A 12216-nucleotide genomic window follows, 5' to 3' on the forward strand; every position below is an offset into this window, starting at 1 on the left:
AGGTGAGTTACATTAATTTTGGGAGATCTAGTTTTAATCTAATATTTAGGAAAGGTAATTGCTTTATACTGAGTTTAATCGTTTTTGACCATTTGAATTTTTAAAGTACAGTAAACAGGTATTCAATTTTACTTTCTAACTTTTAATTGATAAATTACGCTACCAAAGACTGGCAGTTATCTTAATGGCTCACTTACGCCATCCTCAGACTTCCCTATGGACTTTCCTGTGGATCATCTTACAAATATTTTCTGACATGTTTAATTAACTCTATGTAATACCATGCCTTCAAACCTCTAGAAGTACATGCCAAAACAGCCCTCTGATATACAGCCCCATTCTTACTCAAGTCAAATCAGGCCATTCTATTAGTATGTGTATTACCAGCATTACAGCTGGTTGGTTACTGTAGGCAACACATTTTTTTATAAAATTAAAATACCTTACAGAGCATTAACAGTATGAAAAAAATTTGACTATGCAGTTACTCAACTGTCTGACCTCTCAGCCGTTTGGTGGCAATCTAGAGTCTGCTTGGTTGAATGGTTTCTGACTTTTATTTTTATATTTTTATTTTTAGACATACCCAAAATAGCAATTTTATCAAATAGTTTTTGCTATATGCAGACCTGTCCATATATAATGTATTAAGTTGGTTTTACATGGGCAGATATCACCCATGTTTACCACTTTTAAAACGAGCGTTGATCGACAACACAGCTTGTCGATCAGCGCTCGTTGCTCCTTTAACCCCTTCCCGCCGCAGCCCTTTTTCAGATTTTAATTTTCGTTTTTTCCTCCCCACCTTCCAAAAGCCATAACTTTTTTATTTTCCATCGATATAGTCCTATGAGGGCTTGATTTTTGCGGGACGAGTTGTCGTTTTTCGTAGCACCATTTATTGTGCCATATAATGTACTAGGAAACTGGAAAAAATAATTACATTATTTGTGGGGTAGAAAATGAAAAAAACAGCAATTTCTTCATTGTTTTTTGCATGTCGTATTTACGGAATTCACTGTGCAATTAAAACAACATGTTAACTTTATTCTGTGGGTCAATACGATTATGGCGAAACCAAATATATATTGTTTTTTCTATATTTTACAACTTTTACAAGTAAAAACCTAAGTGTAAAAAATTAAATTTATTTTGTGACGCCAAATTCAGAGAGCAATAACTTTTTTATTTTTCCGTCGATTAAGTGGTATGAGGGCATATTTTTTGGCGGAATAAGCTGTAGTTTTTAATGATATCATTTTGGGGTACATGAAACGTTTTGATCACTTTTTATTTCATTTTTTGTGGGAGATGAGCTGACTAAAAAATAGAGATTCTGGCATTTACAATTTTTTTTTTTTACGGCGTTCACTGTGCGGGCTAAATAATGATATATTGTAATAGTTCTGACTTTTACGGATGCAGCGTTACCAATTATGTTTATTTGTTTATTTTTTTACTATGCTCTATGGGGAAAATGGGAAAAGGGGGGTTTTTTGAACTTTTATTTTTTTATAATTTTTTTACATATTTTATTTTATTTTACTAATTTTTACTTTTTTTTATTAGTCCCCTAAGGGACTTCAACCAGCAATCATTAGATCACTTGCACTATATATTGCAATACTAATGTATTGCAGTATATCGGGATTATGACAGGCACCTATTAAGCACTGCCGGAGGCAGCACTTAATAGGAGCACAAAGTTGGCGGACCTGGGGGCCTTCATTAGGCCCCCAGGCAGCCATAGCAAACATCGCCCGCCCCGCAATAGCGTTGCGAGGGGGGGCGCGATGAGCTGTTAGAGGGGGTCACCCCCTCTTTCTAACGATATAAATGCTGCGGTCGCTATTGACCGTGGCATTTAACGACTTAAACGAGCGGGATCGAACTCGAGGGCGATGGCACTCATTACTCTGAAGTGTCGGCTGTAACAGACAGCCAACACCGGCATCGTATGGAGTGGGTTCCCTCCGTGAGCTCGTTCCATACTTCCCCTACCCGACTTTGGTATATGGATACGTCAAATGTCGGGAAGGGTTTAAAACGGAACAATGATCGTTTAGTTTTGGGACAAACAATCTTTACTACGATTACTCGTCCCCATGCATTCTCAGCACGCCTCTCTGTTTACACAGGGAGATGTGCTGCCGACAACGATAATATTTATTGCTGCATAAAGGATGCAAACAGCCGATGAATGAGCATTTGCTCGCTCATCGGCTGATCTTTGCCCTGTTTACGAGCGTTTGTATGCACGTTTGTTCACCCAATCGTTGGTCTTTGTAAAAGAGCCTTTACTCATAGCTTATTCCTTATGGTTTTTTAATCATAATCCAGTGTATCCCGTTTTTATAGTTTGAGACAAAACCTGAATAAATCCCATGCAGATGTTCTCATGGTTACATTAGAATCCTGGATCTCGATGATCCATTTAGGTGGACCTAAGTATATTTTATCTACATTTGCTAGGCGGTTGAATCCTATCTATTTTTCTTAGAAGCCGCCATTTCAGGTTGACTGTAGTGGGAAGGCTGACTGTAGTGTTCTTCAATGGGATTATTGACCTGAGGTCAAAAAAATCACTATTTAATCACAGAAATGTTTACATGCATTTTCGTAAATTATATTGACAGCTCTTTTTATAAGATTTACTTTTGTATTCAAAATGAATACTTTTGAGAAGTTTACCACAATGTTCATAGTTCACTTTATAAAGAATGTGTTAATCTTGATCAATATAGGCTTATTTCTGGAGCGCCCTGGCTTTATTGCAAGTCAAATATACTTTCAGTGGTGCTTGGACTGTAAACAGTATGTAACAAAGAAACAGGTAGTTTTGTTTTAGTGTCTGCAACTAATGAGTAGTGCTGCTCTTGAACTAAAAGACTATATAGCTGTGGAAGTTGTAAGAATATCAGGCATTTTCTGGTTATCATTTTATTTCGCTTGGTCAGGTTCCAAGGCTATACATTAAAGGTAACTAAAAAATCCAATTAGCATGCCAGGGCTGCTCTACAACTGGTTTCATTTGAGAAGGATCAAAGATTTTTTATTTCCTTAACCAATCTGTTCATTAACAATAGAATACCAAGTTTTACAACCAGGCCTGGTGTGGAGTCCACACGGATTAATCAAGGGGAAAGTTAGAGAAGATAAAACATATAAAGCACATCACAAAATCAAGCTAGGTCATGGCATACATTCTGCCAACACTGATAATTACAAATGCATGTGTACAATGTTTATTTGACGGAAAATAGGAATATAAACTGTATGTGTAACTATAGAAGAATTGGGGATAAGAAAAATCTGAACACCTTGGTTTTTATGTATTTTTGTTAATCACTGCATAATGTATGCATATCAGGCCAATTCATATAACTGTTACTCACCTTGCGCGGCGCCAGCAACGAGTGCCGGCAAGCGGCTGCGGCTCGTACCGACGGTCACATCTGGCTGCTAGGTAACTTGAAGCCTCCTCCTCTGGTCCAATTTTCAAGCCTGACGTCAACAGTGAGTGCAAGTTGCCTTAGCAACCTGACAGTGCCGACCATGGTGAAGAGGAGAGCCACAGATGGATCCAGCAGGCCACTGTTCTCCACTTCACCATGGCTGGCAGCATTTGGTTGCCGGGGTAACGTACACCCACTGTCAACGTCAGGCTTGATAGCCTATTTAAAGTTGAATCAGCATGCCATGCCTTGCCAGAAGATCATGATACATCATTTTTTGCCTATTGTTCCTATTGCCTATTGACTCTGTTCTTAACTCTGACACTGACCCCTTACCTCACTTTGTTCCTGGATTACGATCCTGACTAATACCTTGGATTTGTTACAGAGTTACATAGTTTCATAGTCGAAAAGGTTGAATAAAGGCACAGGTCTATCAAATCCAAACTATAATTCTACTGCGTTGATCCAGAGGAAGGCAAAAAGCCACATGTGGTTGATGCCAATTTCCTAAATAGGGGAAAATGTCCACCTCGACTCCAAATATGGCAATCAGCATAAATCCCTGGATCAATGTCCCATCTCCAGAATCTTGGAATCGTAACTTGTAATATTATATTTTTCAAGAAAGGCATCAAGGCCCTTCTTGAACTTGCTAAATGAATTAACCATCACAACATCCTGTGGCAGAGAGTTCCATAGTCTCACCACTCTCACAGTAAAGAATCCCCATCAGTGATGATTGTGGCTTGTTTTTTTGTGGTTCTACTACAGTTATCGACTCCTGGCCTGTCTCCTGACTACAGTTCTGTCTCATTCTCTGGCTTGCTACTTTCTGATTATTATACGTTGACGACAACTGGTTTCGCTTCTGACATCATTATTGCACACCTCCACCAATCAGTTACTATTATGGGCCTGCTACCTGGGAGTCCAACAGGGAAAGTCACAGCAAGTTTTCTTAGACTCCATACCTTAGTCTAGCAAGTGCTAAACCAATTGTGACTTAGAGAATCCACTTCTTTGGTGAGAAACATAACAATAACATAAACAACAATATATGTTAATTGAAATTGTACCAGGGGTTGGCATACCATGTGTGTAGCTGCACAGGGGCCCTGTAGGCATTGGGGTCCCCCATTACCATAAAATAAAAATAACAGCACTTCCTGCTGTCTACTGGATTGCATGTGAGGGACTGTGTTGATACCCTTTGATCACAATAACTGGTGGATTGGAATTTACCAGAGAAACTGACCCAATGGTCAAGGCTTTGCTAGGAATCAATGACCATATTCTTCTTCTTGACAAATTGTGAAAAAACAAGGGTTCCAGATACTGTTCTAACACAACGGCCCTCTTCTGTCTTTGTCCACCCCTGAATTAGAAATAGTGTGTGTGGATGTGTCTGAATTGGGGAATTAGATTCAGGATTTAATAGGTAAAAGGGTTTGAATACAAACAGAACATGTTGGTGCTACATAATGGAAAATATGAAGTATGTAGTATTGTAAGCAAACAATACCATTGATATTGATTATGCCACACTATGCATATACATAGAAGACACTCACGTTTGTCTCTAGTAGGCAAACTTCATAGGAAGTCCATTAACCTAAGATAAAACTTCCCTGAATACAGGTAAAACATACAAACCTCTTATATTATTAATGTTACTACAAATATATTTACTTCTATATATCTGCTAAAAACTTTGTTTACATTGTTTCTTGAAGTGTCTAATAAACAAAAACTCCTTAACCTCTTCCCACACCCTGATGTAATATTATGTCAAGGGCTGTAATGTACAGCAGCACTCCCATTATAACTCCTAGGATCGGTAAAAACTCAGATCCTGGAAGTCAACCTGTTCAGTGCAGTGGTCAAACCTAATCGCCGCACTGTTTAGGTGGGGGGATAAGGAGACAGCCTGGGACCAGACAAAGGTCCCCAGGGCTGTCTCCTGTACAAGTCTTTTAGAGCATAACAGGTGGGCTCATTATGTCACATTTGGTGGTTTTGTCCAGTAGCTCAGACTCACTGGAAACGAGTGGAGAGATGGATCCGGTCTAAACTGTGTCTTTGTGTCAACTCTCTGCAGCTAAGTGGACTATTGCTATAAGTTGGAAGTCGCAATCTACAATCAATCCCCTTCCATAAATCTATTTCGAAGTTTAAAAATATTTGCGGTTTTCAACGTTATTTTACGACCTTAGAAGACAAAGTTCCTTAATATGAGCTTATTTGGTCGCAACTGTGCAGGACTCCTCCTTTTGAATGAACCCCTTGAGTTAGGGGTTCTCGCTGACATGGAGATTTTATGGTTTCCGTCTCTTTCCCACTCTTGCCTAGTCATCCAAGACCAATTCTTTATGGTGATTGTTTTCATGATGTTCTTGACTTATGCAGTTTAATGTTGTTTTCTTACCACCCCCCCCCCCCCTTTTTTGCAATGATTAACCATTTATTTTTTTGCTATCTTTTCCTTTTCCCTCGTCCTGAAATTGTCTTTCATATGCTTGAGCTCCGGGGCCGCATGTAGTTCCGCCCCTCCCCCTTGGCTGTACTCTCCGGAGACAGCGCCGTGGTCCATCGCGGGGGATGTCATTCCTCCTACCCCTTGTGCTCGTGTGTCCTCCGGGTTGGGAAGGATTAGGTCCCGCCCTTCTTCTGGACGGGGCGCTGTGATGCAGGCCTTAGCCTCGACCTCTGTGTTTGCAGCTGCAGCTGCTTTCCCTTCCGTAAGTATCCCCTTCCTGCTGGCTGCTAGGTAGAGGAGTTTAGTGGGGCATGGTTGGACCATTCACCGCCCGAGGATGAGGGGCCAGAGGAGGGGTCAGAGTTCTTTTTCCCACGGGGTCCCTATAGGTCGCCGGTTCGTCAGGCGGTCGGCCCTCCCGCTTTAGTGGTTACCCCTTTGCCAGTGCTTCCGTCCGGGGGTCCGGGTTCTTTGTCACGGGAAGGCAGAGCTCGGTCTGGGGTTCCTCCCGGTAGGAGTGGCAGTGGTAGGTCCTTGTCCCATCATCGCCGGGGTTCGCATCGCAGGCAGTCCCACCGTTCCAGCAGGCGGCGGGCTCGGAGGTATCGGGTGTCTCCTTCTGCCTCCTAGTCCTTGGATGTTTCTCGGGGTTCTTACCGTGGGATTTGTAGTCGCCGCTCTTCAGTGGGGACTCGGTGGTCCTCGTCGCTTGTTTTGGCTGGGCCCCCTGCGGTTCCAGTGCCGGCACCCGCGGTGGCGACTCCAGCTGTTCCGGTTGCTACTACTTCTACTGGACATGGTGACTGCCTCCATGCATGGAATGGTAGTAAAATGTCTGATGCTAATTTGTTGTCTGTCGTGCGATCTCTGTTAGCTGGTGCCGCTTCATCCCCCGTTGTTCCATCGCCTTCATCTGTGGTTGCTAAGGCCATGGTTGAGGCATCTACGTCCACGTCGACACCTGCAGTGCCCACTTTCAGAGATACGTATTTTTGTAGTGTTTCGCCTTTGGGGGCTAATGTATCTGATGAGGTTCGTGATAAAATTGATAAAAATCTATTGATATTTGGTCCCTTTTGTCGGTCGACTCGTCGACTGTAGATAAGGAGCGCCGTTTTGAGCGGGGCATACTGAGCAAGCTTAAGGTTATGAAGTCGTTTAATAATTGGCTGCAGTCAGTGTAGACCTGATTGTGTGGGTCAGTTGTTTGTGTATTTGGACATTATTTTCAGTGCGTATAAATCGCATGGTGGAACTGCTTGGTGGTGGTATGATGAGGAGTTAGGTCAGAGGCAGGATGTGGGGTGGGATACCAAAGCCACCGACGTATGGGTGCGTTTAATGATGTCTCAGCGGCCCTTTCATCCTCCCCATCTCCCGCTGGGTTCGGAGCTAGCGGGGTCGGGGGAGTTCGCAGAGAGGGTGCGCGTTGGCTCCTGAACGAAGGGCATTGCCAGTTTTACGCCTCTTGTAAGTTCAAGCACGAGTGCTCCACTTGTGGTGGAACCCATTAGCTGCTCCCGGAGGGTCGGGGGGGCTGCCCGCCCTGCAGGTGTTGGTCAGGGGGATGACGCCGGCATGTGGGTCCGTGATGCTCTCATGGTTCGACTGGCACTCCAAGAAGGCGGAGGCCGCCCTGCTTAGGGTCAGTTTTTGTTATGTTTTTTCAAGGGAATGGTTGCGTGCGGCTGGGGGAGGATCCTGTGCTGCGTACAACCGTGACACTTGAGTATTTTTCTGCATGGCATGAAGTGGTGTGTCGGGTATGGTGGCTCAAACGCGTCTCGCCGGGGTCGCTTTCTTTTACAAATTGTGGGGGTTGTCGGACGTGACTAACTCCTTTTTTATTCTGCAAGCATTGCAGGGATAAAAACAAAAAAAGAAATAAAAAAATTGGCGTCTAGGCGGGAATCGCGCAGGCCCGTGTCTTTTTCGTTATTAAAGGAGCTGTTCGGGGCTTTATCGTCAGTTTGTTCTTCCCCTTATGAATCTGTTTTATTTGCCGCTGCGTTTTCGTTGTGTTATGTCGGGGCCCTGCGTATTTCTGAATTAGTTTCCATGGGGGCTGCTCGCCCCGGTGGCCTTCTGTTCGAAGGTGGTCGTGGTCTCTCCCATGGGCCTTCGTTTGTGGATACGTCGGTCTATGGCGGATGTTTTGGGAGGGGTAGTTGGGTTTCGCTTAAGTCAGTTCCGGGGGCGGCTTGCCCGGTGGCGGCGGTGACGAGTTTCCTGGGTATGCGTGGAGGGGGGTGCAGTTTTTATCGCATTTAGATGGTAAGCCCCTAACACGTTTTCAATTTTCTACTGTTTTTCGTAGGGCTCTGGTTCGTGTTGGAAAACCCCCTGGGGTGTATGGTACTCATTAGTTTCAGATGGGGTGGCTACGATGGCTAACAAACTGAGGTTGTCAGATGCGGAAGTGATAAGGATTGGTTGCTGGCGATCGGATTGTTTTGCTGGTTATGTTTGTCCTGATCTTATGTTGCATTGAATAAATTTTTTATTTTAGGATCCAGACCGTCTGTATGGATTCTCGGGCACCCCTTCATGTTTGGGCGGAGCATCGGGCAGCGATCCGACCGGGAGGACGGTTGCTTGGCTTTGCAATGCAGAAGTCTCTAGGAGAGGCCTCCGGGGTCTGCGCTGGTTGCAGGCTCTGCCAGAGGTGGTCGAGACCAGTCGGCATCGGCTTGTGCCCACTGTTTTGGTTCTGCACTTGGGGGGTAATGATCTGTGCTCGGTCCAGTTGGGGGAATTGATTTCACTGCTCCATTCGGACCTGGAGGGGTTTGTTTCCTTTTTTCCCTGGTTGCTTGTGTGGTCAGAGATTATTCCCCGGTTGGTGTGGCATGGTGCGAGGCATCGGGAGTTGGAATGTGATAACAGGGGATTGTTGTTGTCGGATGGGGTTCATTTGACAGATATTGGTTTGGACATCTTTTATCTGGATTGCAGGATAGGGTTAAGCAGGCCTTGTTTTGTTGGGGGTCGGTGAGCCGTGTAGGTGAGGGATTACACGGTCACCTTATGGCTGTATTTTAAGGGGAATTTACCTACATGTCCTTGGGATAGGCAGGCATACGGGTTTTCACTGACCTCTGTTAGGCTGGGTTCACACTACCTATTTTGAGACGTAAACGAAGCGTATTATGCCTCGTTTTACGCCTGAAAATAAGGCTACAATACGTCGGCAAACATCTGCCCATTCATTTGAATGGGTTTGCCGACGTATTGTGCAGACGACCTGTAATTTACGCGTCGTCGTTTGACAGCTGTCAAACGACGACGCGTAAATTGACTGCCTCGGCAAAGAAGTGCAGGACACTTCTTTGCCACGTAATTTGAGCCGTTCTTCATTGAACTCAATGAAGAGCAGCTCAAGATATACGAGCGTCACAGATGCCTCGTATATTACCAGGAGGAGCATTTATGGCTGAAACGACGCAGTTGTTTTCTTCTGAAAACAGGCTGTCATTTCAGCCGTAAAAGCCAGCTAGCGTGTGAACATACCCTCAAGGTCAGTTAGAGTTGGTATTTTTGATAAAGTTAATAACATGTTATTTAAATAATTATTCAAATTATTAAAGCTGTGGCCGACCCCCGGGTCAACCCCACTGTCAAAGAAGTCATGTGTCGGTGTTTAATTATTATGGTTACTTCATTTAGCTAGACTACCTGTTGGTTTTAAGTAATTCATATGCATACAGTCTTGAAGGCTCAAAGGTGTATTAGCCGCTGAGACTGGGACTGTTGCTGGTCTAAAGGGTTAGGGGAAAAGGTTAGGTAGTTAGCAGGGGGGAAGGGCTTTCCTTCCCTCCTTTTTTGTGCAGGGTGAGTCAGCTATTTTGAGGTGGGCGGAGGGTTGGAAAGGGGGGTGTTAGGTTAATTAGGGATGCTATATAGATTCCCTTCCCCACCTCACTTGCCTCTTTGGCTGAACTTTTCCCCTCCCTCCCTGTTGCTGGTGTGGTGCGGTGCGGTGTGGTTTTGGGGCTTTTTATTTTTTTGCATTTTATTTGTGATTTGTTTATTTTGCTGTTTTGCTGTTCTTGCTTTCAAACCGAGAAAAAACTAAATAAATTAAAAAAAGACCATGGACCATTACAAAAAAAAATAATAATAAAAAAAAAAAAAAATATATATATATATATATATATATATATATATATATATATATATATATATAAAAGCATAGAACACAGCAACGGCACCAGGACTTCAGAGTAGATGAAAGCAAAAAGTGGATTTTATTCACCTCAATACAGCAACGTTTCGGTTCAACAGGAACCTTTCTTGATGGCTTGAGAAAGGTTCCTGTTGAACTGGATGGCTTGCTTGGCACCTGTGCATCTTTTCTAGTGAGTGCTGCTGTTTTCTTTTGTTGCTATATATATATATATATATATATATATATATATATATATATAAATTTGCAAAACAACAAAACAAGGAAAAAAAAAAGTTTATTTATTGAGTCATAATTTTGTTGCATTTGAATGCTGCTTATATCATGTGCTGATTGTTTCTGTTTATTTCTGACATTCTGGTTATTGGTGTTTTATTTTGTTGTATGATTTGTTTTGTCATTGCTGGCGGTATTTTAAGGGGTATTTACCTATATGTCCTTGGGATAGGCAGGCATACGGGTTTTCACTGACCTCTGTTAAGGTCAGTTAGAGTTGGTATTTTTGATAAAGTTAATAACATGTTATTGAAATAATTATTCAAATTAATAAAGCTGTGGCCAGTGGCGTAACTACCGCTATAGCAGCCGTAGCGGTTGCTACGGGGCCCGCAGCATGAGGGGGCCCGTGCCGGCCGCCGGCACAGGCCCCCCCATGGCCGGAGGCTCCGCTAGCAGCCGCTATGGCTGCTACAGTGCGACGCCACTGAGGGTGTTGTTCCTACAAAAGACATGCATCCCCTATCCACAGGATAGGGGATGCATGTGTGATCGCTGGGACGCCCAGCGATAAGGAGAACGGGGAACCGAAAGTCCCCTGAAGTTCTCCATGACAAACCTCGGACTTCCGGGGTCTGTCTGCAGCTCCATAGAAATGAATTGTGCACTGGTCGCGCTTGTGCGCATGCGTGACCAGCGCACCTTTCATTTTTATTGAACTGCGCAGACTCCGAAAGTCCGAGGTTAGTCATGGAGAACTTGGGGGGGACTTTCGGTCCCCTGTTCTCCCTATCGCTGCCAGCGATCACACATGTATCCCCTATCCTATGGATAGGGGATACATTTCTTTTGTAGGACAAACTATAGGCCGTTTTTTTTTGGCGGGGCTATATGGCGTTATCTACAGGGGGGTCTGTATGGCGTTATCTACGGGGGGTTCCGTATGGTGTTATCTACAGGGGGGTCTGTATGGCGTTATCTACAGGGGGGGTCTGTATGGCGTTATCTACAGGGGGGTCTGTATGGCGTTATCTACAGGGGGGACCCTGTATGGTGTTATCTACAGGGGGGAATCTGTATGGCGTTATCTACAGGGGGGTCTGTATGGTGTTATCTACAGGGGGGTCTGTATGGCGTTATCTACAGGGGGCTGTATGACGTTATCTACAGGGGGGCTGTATGGCGTTATCTAGATGGGGGATTGGGGCTGTAAGATGTTATCTACAGGGGGCTGTGTATGGTGCTATCTATAGGGGGGCGCTGTGTGGTGGAATCTATATGGAGGCACTATCTACAAGGGGGGGTCTGTATGGCGTTATCTACAGGGGGGTCTGTATGGCGTTATCTACAGGGGGGTCTGTATGGCGTTATCTACAGGGGGGACTCTGTATGGCGTTATCTACAGGGGGGACTCTGTATGGCGTTATCTACAGGGGGGTCTGTATGGTGTTATCTACAGGGGGGTCTGTATGGCGTTATCTACAGGGGGCTGTATGGCGTTATCTACAGGGGGGCTGTATGGCGTTATCTAGATGGGGGATTGGGGCTGTAAGATGTTATCTACAGGGGGCTGTATATGGTGCTATCTATAGGGGGGCGCTGTGTGGTGGAATCTATATGGAGGCACTATCTACAAGGGGGGGTTGTGTGATACCCAGCGGAGGGGGGGGCCCAGTCAAAAGTTTGCTATGGGGCCCAGTCTTTCCTAGTTACGTCCCTGGCTGTGGCCGACCCCCGGGTCAACCCCACTGTCAAAGAAGTCATGTGTTGGTGTTTAATTATTAAAGGGTTACTTCATTTAGCTAGACTACCTGTTGGTTTTAAGTAATTCATATGCATACAGTCTTTTTATGCTGTAAAAACTGATTTTAACTAAACTG

The sequence above is a fragment of the Rhinoderma darwinii genome, chromosome 5, assembly GCF_050947455.1.
Source record: "Rhinoderma darwinii isolate aRhiDar2 chromosome 5, aRhiDar2.hap1, whole genome shotgun sequence".
NCBI classification, from domain to species: Eukaryota; Metazoa; Chordata; class Amphibia; order Anura; family Rhinodermatidae; genus Rhinoderma; species Rhinoderma darwinii.